This window comes from Python bivittatus, unplaced genomic scaffold, assembly GCF_059951505.1.
Source record: "Python bivittatus isolate LINGU-HERP-01145 unplaced genomic scaffold, Pbiv_v1 ctg000020_np1212, whole genome shotgun sequence".
Lineage (NCBI taxonomy): Eukaryota > Metazoa > Chordata > Lepidosauria > Squamata > Pythonidae > Python > Python bivittatus.
This window is the reverse complement of record NW_028277030.1, coordinates 25,599,366-25,609,086: the sequence shown is the minus strand read 5'-3', so window position 1 is coordinate 25,609,086 and position 9,721 is coordinate 25,599,366. Positions and strand designations below refer to the sequence as shown.

Sequence of the window (9,721 nt, the reverse complement as noted above, 5' to 3'; positions counted from 1 at the left end):
TTATTGAATTACAAGGGAGACTATCCTCTCTCTTTATAATGTGCTGAGTGCTAGCAAATAAATATGAATGAAAAACAGAACATCCACTTTGCCTTGGAAGGAAAATAATCTGGACTCTTTCCTTGAGTCAAGGATAGGCAACCTGTAGCTCCCTAGATACTGCTGAATCAACAGCATGTATCTAGCAGCACCAGCCAGCATGGTCAGTAACAAAGAGTGCTGGGAATTGTAATGTATTCATCAACCTCTGGAGATGCATATCTTCCCAGTTTGCGTGCTAAAACTTTTTTCTCTCTGGTTCCTTCTAGTACCATTTGGCATAGCAGGTCTTCCCAAATTGATGTCACCTATGTGTATAGAACTACACCTCAGTATAGTATAAGGCCTATTAGTCCAGTCAATGCCCCTATGAGCAAGGGATCCTGGGACTTGTAGTCCAAGACCTTGGGATGATATCAAGAAGGGAAAGTTGAGTGGTGAGCTTGTGCAGCTAAAGAAAATAATAGATTTTTTTCAATTAAAGAACACATTGGGTTAGAAACTTGGGGTTGGTTGTTATTCAGTGTATTTGAAGGAGAGACACATACTCACTTTTGTAAGGAATTCAGAGTATTCCCTTCATCCAACCAAAACTAGCGTGTAACATTTCAAATGTAGGTCAGAGACCTCCCTGCATTTTCTTAAATGCGTGTTGAACCCTTCCAGATTTCATTCTCTTTTCTTCTTTCTTCCTCTAACATCATCTATCCATGATAATCAGAGCACAAGGACCAATTAAGCACAGCGTGGGCCCAGCAGAGAGAGACCGTGCACACAGAAATGGCAGCTATTGAAGCAGTGAGTAAATTTAAATCAAGTGACAGCTTATGGGATGCGGTTAGCTTCATACTGGCAACTGAATATGTATCAAATGTGTTGGGGACTGTAAATGCATGTTTACTGGGAGTAGCGGGAGCAATTTATTTTCAACATGAGATTTCTGCCAAAATACCAAGAAAATGCTTTTAAAATCTTCAGGGGAATCTTTTCAAGAGAATCACTCTTGGTGGAACATTTGAATCCTGGTTATCCAGTTTGAACAATATCTTCCTAGATTTAAATTCCATCAATTTGGGAGGGATATATTTTAAAGTAAATATGCTTGATTGTTGCTTAATCTTTCCATTCTGTTCTGTGTTTTATTGAGGTCATTAAGAGGTCTTCCAGACAGCCCCACTTGTTTATTGGCCTTTAATGGTGTGTAATTGGTTTTGTTGTTTCCCCAACATGGGTTTTAGCAATTGTAATGTTATCTGCTTGATTTCTCTTGCTGTGCTGTTGTTTTAAACCTAACCATTTATGCTTTGTAAGCCACCTAAAGCTGCTATTGCAATACAGGTAGCCTGCTCAATTGATAAATAAAATAAAATATAACCATTTTAGCATGCTGTACAATTCATCCAGCATTGCTGTTTATGTGTTCTTTATCTGTATTTTTCTATGCTAAGCCATCCGGAGCTAAGTTATAAAATATTTGGTTGGCTCCCGAAACTGTTGTCTCCCTACATGTTCCAGATGGCTTTTAGTTCCACGGCATGTGCTTCTTTAACTTTACCCCGTCTTGTTTTCCCAGCTAGGATCTATTGTGTTTACAATAGAGAACTAAGGGGGTAGAGGCAGGGGAAGTGTCCTATGTGACTTTGGGGAGATGGCGATAAACCACCATTCAAAGAATTTTCCTTTCCAATGTGATCTTGATGGCAGAGTAGTAAGCCTGCAAATAGAAATTCTTCCCAGGAGTCATGTTGATTGAGGTGAATGAGGATGAGTAGTAAAATGCACCACAGACAGCAGTCCATGATTAAGATATGGCAGTCCATGTTTAAGACATTAAACCTCTATGGGGCAGGAGGAGAGGAAGAGTAGAATAAAAAATCAGCCTGGTTTCCGATGGCAATGGAATGGAGACTGCAGGGGTGGGAGGAGGGAAGTGTATGACAAGGAATCCCTCTCATTGAAAACAGTCTGCCTTATGAGCTGAAGAAGTATCGCTGAGATTCCTGAAATAAAAGCAATGCTGGTACTGTAATCTTACCAATTTAATTGGGAAAATGGTGAGAGAGGAGGAAACTTACACTGACCTTGATATGAGAAGGGTTATTTTTGCAAGCAAATTCTAAAAGGCTTCTGGAGATCTGTGAAGTGTGCTTTATTGCAGGCCAGGAATGCAATCCTACACATGCTTACTCAGAAAACTCCAATAAGTTCCACTGAAAGTATTCCCTCCCAAAGTGTACGTGGGTTTAGGCCCAACATCACTTTCAGAAGGAACTTAAGGTAGGAGTCCTTTACATACTTTCCAGAGATCTCTTTATAATTTACTTCTTAATAGGCATGTATGTGATTGCCTTGTTAGCCTTCTTGAACTTCACCTGCAGGACCTTACAGGTAGTCCTTGTTTATCGACCACAATTGGGATCAGCAACTTGGTCATTAAGTGAAGTGGTAACTAAGTGAAACCACGACTGTGCTTATGGCCTTACTTCAGCTTTTCTTTGCTTTATAGACCTGTGAAGGTCATAAATGTGAGGATTGGTCATAAAGTTATTTTTTCCTCACCATCGTAACTGCCAATGGTCGCTAAATGGGAACTACCTGTATTTCAATAATCTATTACTCTTTTCATTTAGAAATATTCATCTAGATTTCTGTTGACCCCTACATATGTTAACCTCTTAAGCTTGGAGTTCAATTAATGTAGAAGTGATAGAAGTCTAGAAAACACTAGAATAAGTAGAGGATCGTGTACATGGATGCTTCCTAGACAACAAAAGAATCTGTATGCTCAGAAAGCCAGCATGGCAGAGAAATCTAGAACAGCTTTCTATATGCAGAGAATATTTAATTTGGGTGAGTAGCAATCTGTTATACTGTCCTTCCTCTGTAGGCTGAAATAGCATAATCCAGAAACAGTTTTGCCATATGATCTATTGGCTGTGGGTAGTTTTTAATCCACCAGCTCTTTTAGGTTGCAATTCTTTGTTTCCTAGGATGAACTTGAGGAAGATCCCCTCAAAAAAAGGAAGCTTTATCCACAGAGGTGCTTTGTAGATGATGATATCCACCAATATCACTCTCCCATTAGTGGTTTACCACTTGCACTTATGCTGAAAGAAGGCAGTAGCAAACTGCTTCTGTACTGGAGCTAAGAAAATCATGAAGTCACCAGGTGTCAAGCTTGACCCAAAGAAGTCTTCACCTTTGCAGATTCTCATGGGGAAAAAGGGGCATGTCAGGTTGAGATTAGAAGGCTCTGGACCTGCCAGGTGTAAAGGGTCCTCATTCTCCAGTCATACCCTCAGGTGGGGAGGGAAGAAGGAACAATGCCAGCCCTGGAGCTGGCATAATGAATTTTCCTTCATTTTATTGCGAATACTTTGCAATTAAGTCAAGATAACATATAGGTGTAATATTTGTTCCTCCCTTTTTTTATGCACTAGCTTGTGTGAGCCTGTAAGTGGCAATTCTTTCATTACAAATTCTCCTTTGTCAAATCCCATAGGATTATATTGCTTAGATGGTTTTGGGGGTGAATATTCTGGCCCATTGCTTATAGTCCTCTAGCTCCTAATGTTTTAAACTCCATTAGTTCTCCCAGACACACTGGGGACTGAAAACGACTTAGTGGTTCTTACTTAAGCTGATGCTAATCAGGGAGGAACCTGGAACACAGTATGGAAGCTTTATTACAGCTGGAGTGAGTAGAAATGAAGGAACGAAGGACTGACTCCTATGGACAAAAACAATAAGAAAAAATGTCTGGAGAATAGAAGGAAAAATCATAACTCAGATTTACTTGGCCAAAGGCACTAGTTTGCAAGCCATTCTTCGGTGAATAATAACAATAACCGGAATTGGAATAACAGTGCTAGGTCCTATGAATGTAGATTACGATGTTGCACTGAATAGCTTTCAACGATAAAAAATAAAGACAAAAGGGCATGAAATCCAGAAGAGCCTTATTAAAAAAAGAAAGTGAAGAGTGAAATGGGTTGCTTTTAGGTTTGCCACCCAGATCCAGTCATGAAAAGTCTAACAACGACAACAATAACAATTGAACCTATTATTGCTATTATTCTTACGCAATGTAAAGAATAATACACACAATAATCTTGGGAATTGATGGGTGGAGGAAACTGGAGGCAGGGAATGGAGGGAGGGAGCAGTGAGATGAAATCATTGCTATGTGGTCTTGCTCCCTGTGTTCACTCCAATTGTGTGTTTTATTCACCATGCCCATTAGAACTGCAGTGGCAATCAGAAACTGGAAATGGTTTCCATCTATCATCCTGATTGTAACAAGAAAAGGAAGCAGACCATTTTAGTTACAGTGCATTAATGATCATTACTCCTCTAATGAAGATTTGTGTTGCTTTTTCAGGAACCTTGAAGCTAATTTGTAACTTATTTGCGGCAATACAAATCATTCCAGAGCTTCTGCCTGCTTGGATTCAGCTCATAGGATTGCTCATGCTAAATTCTAGGGGGAAAAAAAAAGAGAATTCTATGATGATGGCTCAACAGGTTCACATATACACACTCTATTCCATCTAGTGGAGCTCACAATCTGAACGAAGGATGGGTATGTCTCCAAACCATGCAATATTCATGGGTGCGCTCAGTATCACATTGAATGGGCATGCTGTTCCTTCCTACAAATATTTCTGGGAGTTTTTAAAAAAATAAATAACAAACATCAGTCTAAACTAAATTTGCAAACTTTCCAGTTAGCCCCATCCCAGCACAAAAGTCAATGTTTAACCTTTAACCCTTTGATTTTTCACTCTGAATTGTGTTCTTCCTTTATTTTTTGCTAATTTCTAGGTACTGTAATTGAGAAATGGGGTGTGTGATGGCTTACAGTAAGAAAGGACATAGGAAAAAAAAATAACAAATGGTCTGTAAAAACTAGATTGAGGCCTAGAAGAGGAGTGTGCAACCAGCATTCCCAGGACTCCTTGTAACCCCTGAGTCCTCTTTTTATAGGATCCCTGCAATCACTTCTGACTGTGATTTCTGAACACTGATGGCATTTATCAATATGAAAAAAAAATTAGGTGGTAAAAATTACAGAAATGTAGTGCAACTCACAAATATCCATGCCATAGTTAAAAAAAGACACCCCCCCCCTCCAAAATCCTAATTCTGCACACACACATGATGTTGTCCAACCTGCTTGGCAGACCTCAGCCTTCCTAAAATTTCCAGGTGCTGCCCTGGGCCACCCAAAGTTTGCTCACTCCTGGGCTAGAGTTTTTACCTGCAGATAATCAAGATGGCTGCCAGCCATTTTAAGACCAAAAATTCCACAAGGGGGTCCCCCCTCACACCTCTGGCTGCTTCAGGCATGCAGCAGAGTCTTCTTTTACAGATGTTAACTTCATAGTGCTCAGAGGGATAAGTGCTAATATGTCCAAATGGATCATAAAATAAGCAGAACATTTGTAAAAAGAAATGAGAGAAAGTCAAATAGATTTGTACAGACAAATGGAACTAGTAATGCTGTTCTAGTAATTCTACATTCCAAGTGTGCTAATTCTAACCTGTTCTTTTTTTCTTGCTCCGAGTGTCTGGGGAAGGGAATTTAAAATCAAAGTGTGATTCATATACTGATGAGTTTTTCCAAGAAACACAAATTCAATTCTAAGATAATTTTATATGGTTGTAATAAAACATATGGCTGGACGTTGTACTACGCTGTTCCACTTTGTAATATACATGTTTCTCTTTAAGTAATTCTTTGTCTTGCTTTCCTAATTATGCCACTGTACACCATGTACCAATCCCTTACTAATCATTCTGATCTAGGTTAATCTTTTTAAAACTTGAAGTTTGAACAGCATTACTGTCCTACCATCATTTTATATTGCTTATTTATGTATACCAATCTGCAGTGGAGGTTATCCATTTTATTACAGGATAACTATTACTGTAAGAACTAGTTCAGGCAGTCACCAGGAGTCAGTATGAACTCAAAGGCACCAAAATAATAACAATATCAACAACCACAACAATATTAAAGAATAACCTCATGTTCAACCAGGAAAATATTTATATTTTTAAAAATCAATTGGTGGCTGTTTTTTTCTCAAACATGTTTAACAGTTGCCTGTGTGCCGGAAAGAAACAAATGGGAGAATCCAAAAATAAATACCAAAGTTAAGCCAATATACTATGCTGTGGCAGCTCTTAAAGCATTTAGCTAAGGCTTCTTGAAATTTAAGGAGCCATTTAGACTTGGAACAAGCCTTACAAAGCTCTCTTCTTGAGAGATGTAACAAAATACTTCAATATCCTGTGCTTCAATCTGCCTCGAGGAAGAGAGGCAGTCCGGACCAAACTGTGTTTTGACTCAGGTCTATTCTCTTGATGGAAATCATGGTTTTAGTCCTGCAGATACACAATGCCTTCGTTCAGGGGAAAGAAGAAGAAAAAAAAGAGAAAGGCATTAAGCCGGATCTCTTCAGTGTCTTGAGGAATCAAGAGTACTACTGTAGAGGAGTCAGCATTTTGTTTTAGTTTTGCAGCCTTTTCTCCCTCTCTTTGGTTTTCGAGCAAAGCACAGGCATGTAGCCAAGTGGAACTTCTGCCTTTGTGGTTCTACCTCAGGCTGCCGCGTAAAGCTCTGAAAAGCAGACAGGAGTTTGCTGATAACGGGAAGAAGAATCACAAGCTCTTTGCTTTTGGGGGACTAATGCTCACTGGTAGGCAATGAAAAGATGGCATGGCTACACTTTGCTGGCCTGCTAGCTAAAACTCCGGCTAGAATTGCTTGTCCAATTCTAGTTATTGATCTATTTCTGAAGAGCGGAGAGCTGCTTCAGCCCTTAGATTGCTATGATTCCTCAGGCAGTTGGTGTTTTTGTAAACAGAGTTGCCACACAAGTGCGTTAACTTCCCAGGGTTCTTTCTTTCCAAAAGCAGGCCAACCGGAGTTTCTCAGAACTTCATGAAGAGGGGATGGCAGAAGATGTAGGTACTGAGCCTAACCTTCCTCAAGTAGCATTTCATATCTCAGTGCTTGGTGACTCTTGCATTGACCTTCCTGCACTTAGCTGATGAAATATCACTTGTGCCCCCCACAGCACCCCAAAATTATGCTATGAGAATTCAGCAGTAAAATGTATGATTGCTCAATGATATGACTAAGAAAAGAAGAAAGGATGGAAATGACATAGGTTTGGGGAGACGAGCCACTTCCATCCTTAATACCCTCAAAATTGGCTGAAGCATTGTGAGGCTTGGGGGCACATTTCCAAGCTTTTTGGAAGGGATGATTGAAAGATTTTAAAAGGTAGAAATTTATTTTATTTATTTATGAGAGGTTTTGCCCCTCTCCCTCTAAAATGCCCAAAAAACACTAAAAATGGCTGGAAATGTTGGTGTTACTCTTCCCCCAACATCACCATCCTTCTGGTCACATCAAATGTGGCCTCCAGCTTATTGGGGAGCAAGCTGTGGACTCTGATGATAGGGGAGTAATCCACCCCTCCAGCAGAGGATGGAGTTGGCTTTGCGCTCATTGTGCATATGTGCCTGTGTGGCTATAATTGATTCAGTGTCACCTAATGCATTTGAATCTCTTTCCTCACTGTAATCCTAATGAGGCATGTCCTCAGTTGCCTTGAATAGGAGATGCACAGCAGACAAGGGCAAAATACGACCTGACTCAGTTGAGCAGTAATACAGATTGCATTCTACCATTGGTCAGTCACTAAACAGACTGGAGGGAGGAAAAGCAAAGCAAAAGATGATGTCAGTAACCCCCCCCCCCCGAAAAAAAAGCTGGTAGCTGAGCTGCAGAGCTGCCTCACTTGTCTCTTCCAGCAATTCCACTTGCATAGGCATTGCACATGGCAGAAGCCTCTTCTGCTCTCCAAACTGCTTCAGGTAGATGCAAGGCATCTCTTCAAGGTGAATCATGTCACTTGCGCACCTTGATGAGGTAAAGGCAAAGTGCTTTGTGTGAAGCTAATGTGCATGTCTGCTTTTGCCTACCATGATGATCTGTAATGGAAACTGAAGTGTTGGAAGATAATTTAAAGGAGACCTCTCAGGGATTTTGAATGGTTCATATAAATAATATGGCTCTTTTCCAGGCCAATGGCTCAGATCTAGCCTACGGTAATAATTGCTGCCAAGTTTTAAAAATTCATTACCTAGAGCCATAAAACCTATCTTCCTTGCTGAAGCCTGCTGCCGAATTTAACCTGTAACTTTTTCAAAATTATACAGATAATGATAAAATAATTGTTCATGCAGCCAGCAGTTAAGGGGAGCTTTAAATGTCACCTTTAGACTGGAATCCAGGGGAAGAGTGATAAGATATTACTAGGAAGGTCAAGGTGGTAAACAGTTGTCCGTACAGGCACAAGACGTTGAACCCAGCTTGATGGCACCAAAGTTACTATCTAACATACACATCTTTTATAAATAATATCACAGTACCTGCAAGTGTTTTTAATCATTGTGTTCTCTCTTCTACTTTGGAATTATTTTTCTATTAGACAAGCAGACAAATTCAGTAAGCGAGAAAGGAAAAGGCAATTGTCTGCATTCAGGGAACTTACAAATTTTCACTTGGAAGAAGCCTCCCCCCACAAGTTGCTATTTCTCCAGTGGCTGCATGTCAGCCTTGCTTTTCCAGACTCTCAAGAGGCACCAGGTGAGATGAGTAGTCCTAACACCTGCTGCACCTTTTCTAAGATCTAGTTGCACATCTAGTAACCAGCATCTCACATAAAGGAAAGTAGTAAGTGCTGCTGTGCTTAGCAAGTCAAGAATCAGGGGTTTGGAAATGAAACGAATGCAACCTTGCAAATGGGTCCAGCATAAACAGTGTCCAAAAACAGTCCAGTTATCATCTGAACAGCTTCCAAAATATGGCCATATACTGAAGGTTACAGCTGTAAACAGGACTTGGGAGGGAATGAGGCAAGAATGTAGACCAGTGTTTCTCAACCTTGGCCACTTGAAAATGTGAGGACTTCAACTCCCAGAATTCTGGGAATGGCTGGCTGGGGAATTCTGGGAGTTGAAGTCCACACATCTTCAAGTGGCCAAGGTTGAGAAACACTGGTTTAGGCGATTCTCCTAATAGCAGAAACAGGCAGGGGGGTCAGAAACAAGGGAGAAAATGTGTCCTAGAGGGGGAGTTATAATCCTCTTTAATAAAAACTGTTTCTGGTATAAAGGTATAGACTCCCTTGAAACGAGTTTGACTCCTGATGTCTACATTTGTGAAGTTTTCTTGGCAACATTACAGAAGTGAATTGCCCTTGTTTTCTTTCAGCATGTTCTTTGACTTCCCACTCTGTCCTCCGGCCCTGGGATTTCCTGTTGCTCTCCTATCCAAGAACTAATCAGATTTGTCTTTTTCCAAGAGAAGTCAAGGTTATCTAGGTGCTGTTACTTGGTGGGGTGTTTCTGATACAGATAAGCAAAATGCGTGATTGAGTTTAATATGGCCCTCAATGCATCCTTTCTGGTATGTGTGTAGTAAAAATAGTATTTGATAACACTGCCAACCCTTGCATAAATGCAGTATTGACAATCAATATACCTGGATTCAAAGTATTTATAATTCCTTTGTGAGTTTACTGTTTATAATGCATATTAACATAAATCCTAGCTCTGCCAGTTCTGAAACATTAGCTTTTAACTTTGAGGCTGGACTGATATT

At 40.2% G+C, this 9,721-nt stretch overlaps 1 long non-coding RNA gene across 1 annotated transcript in view; it reads left to right on the top strand.

The window, feature by feature from the left end:
- The first annotated feature begins 768 nt into the window (after positions 1–768).
- The window catches only part of LOC148217008 (uncharacterized), a 63,555-nt gene continuing 54,602 nt past the window's right edge, over positions 769–9,721 (top strand). Inside the window, exon 1 of the long non-coding RNA XR_015797827.1 lies at positions 769–837. This is a non-coding gene — a long non-coding RNA (uncharacterized LOC148217008). The remainder of the gene's footprint in view (positions 838–9,721) is intronic.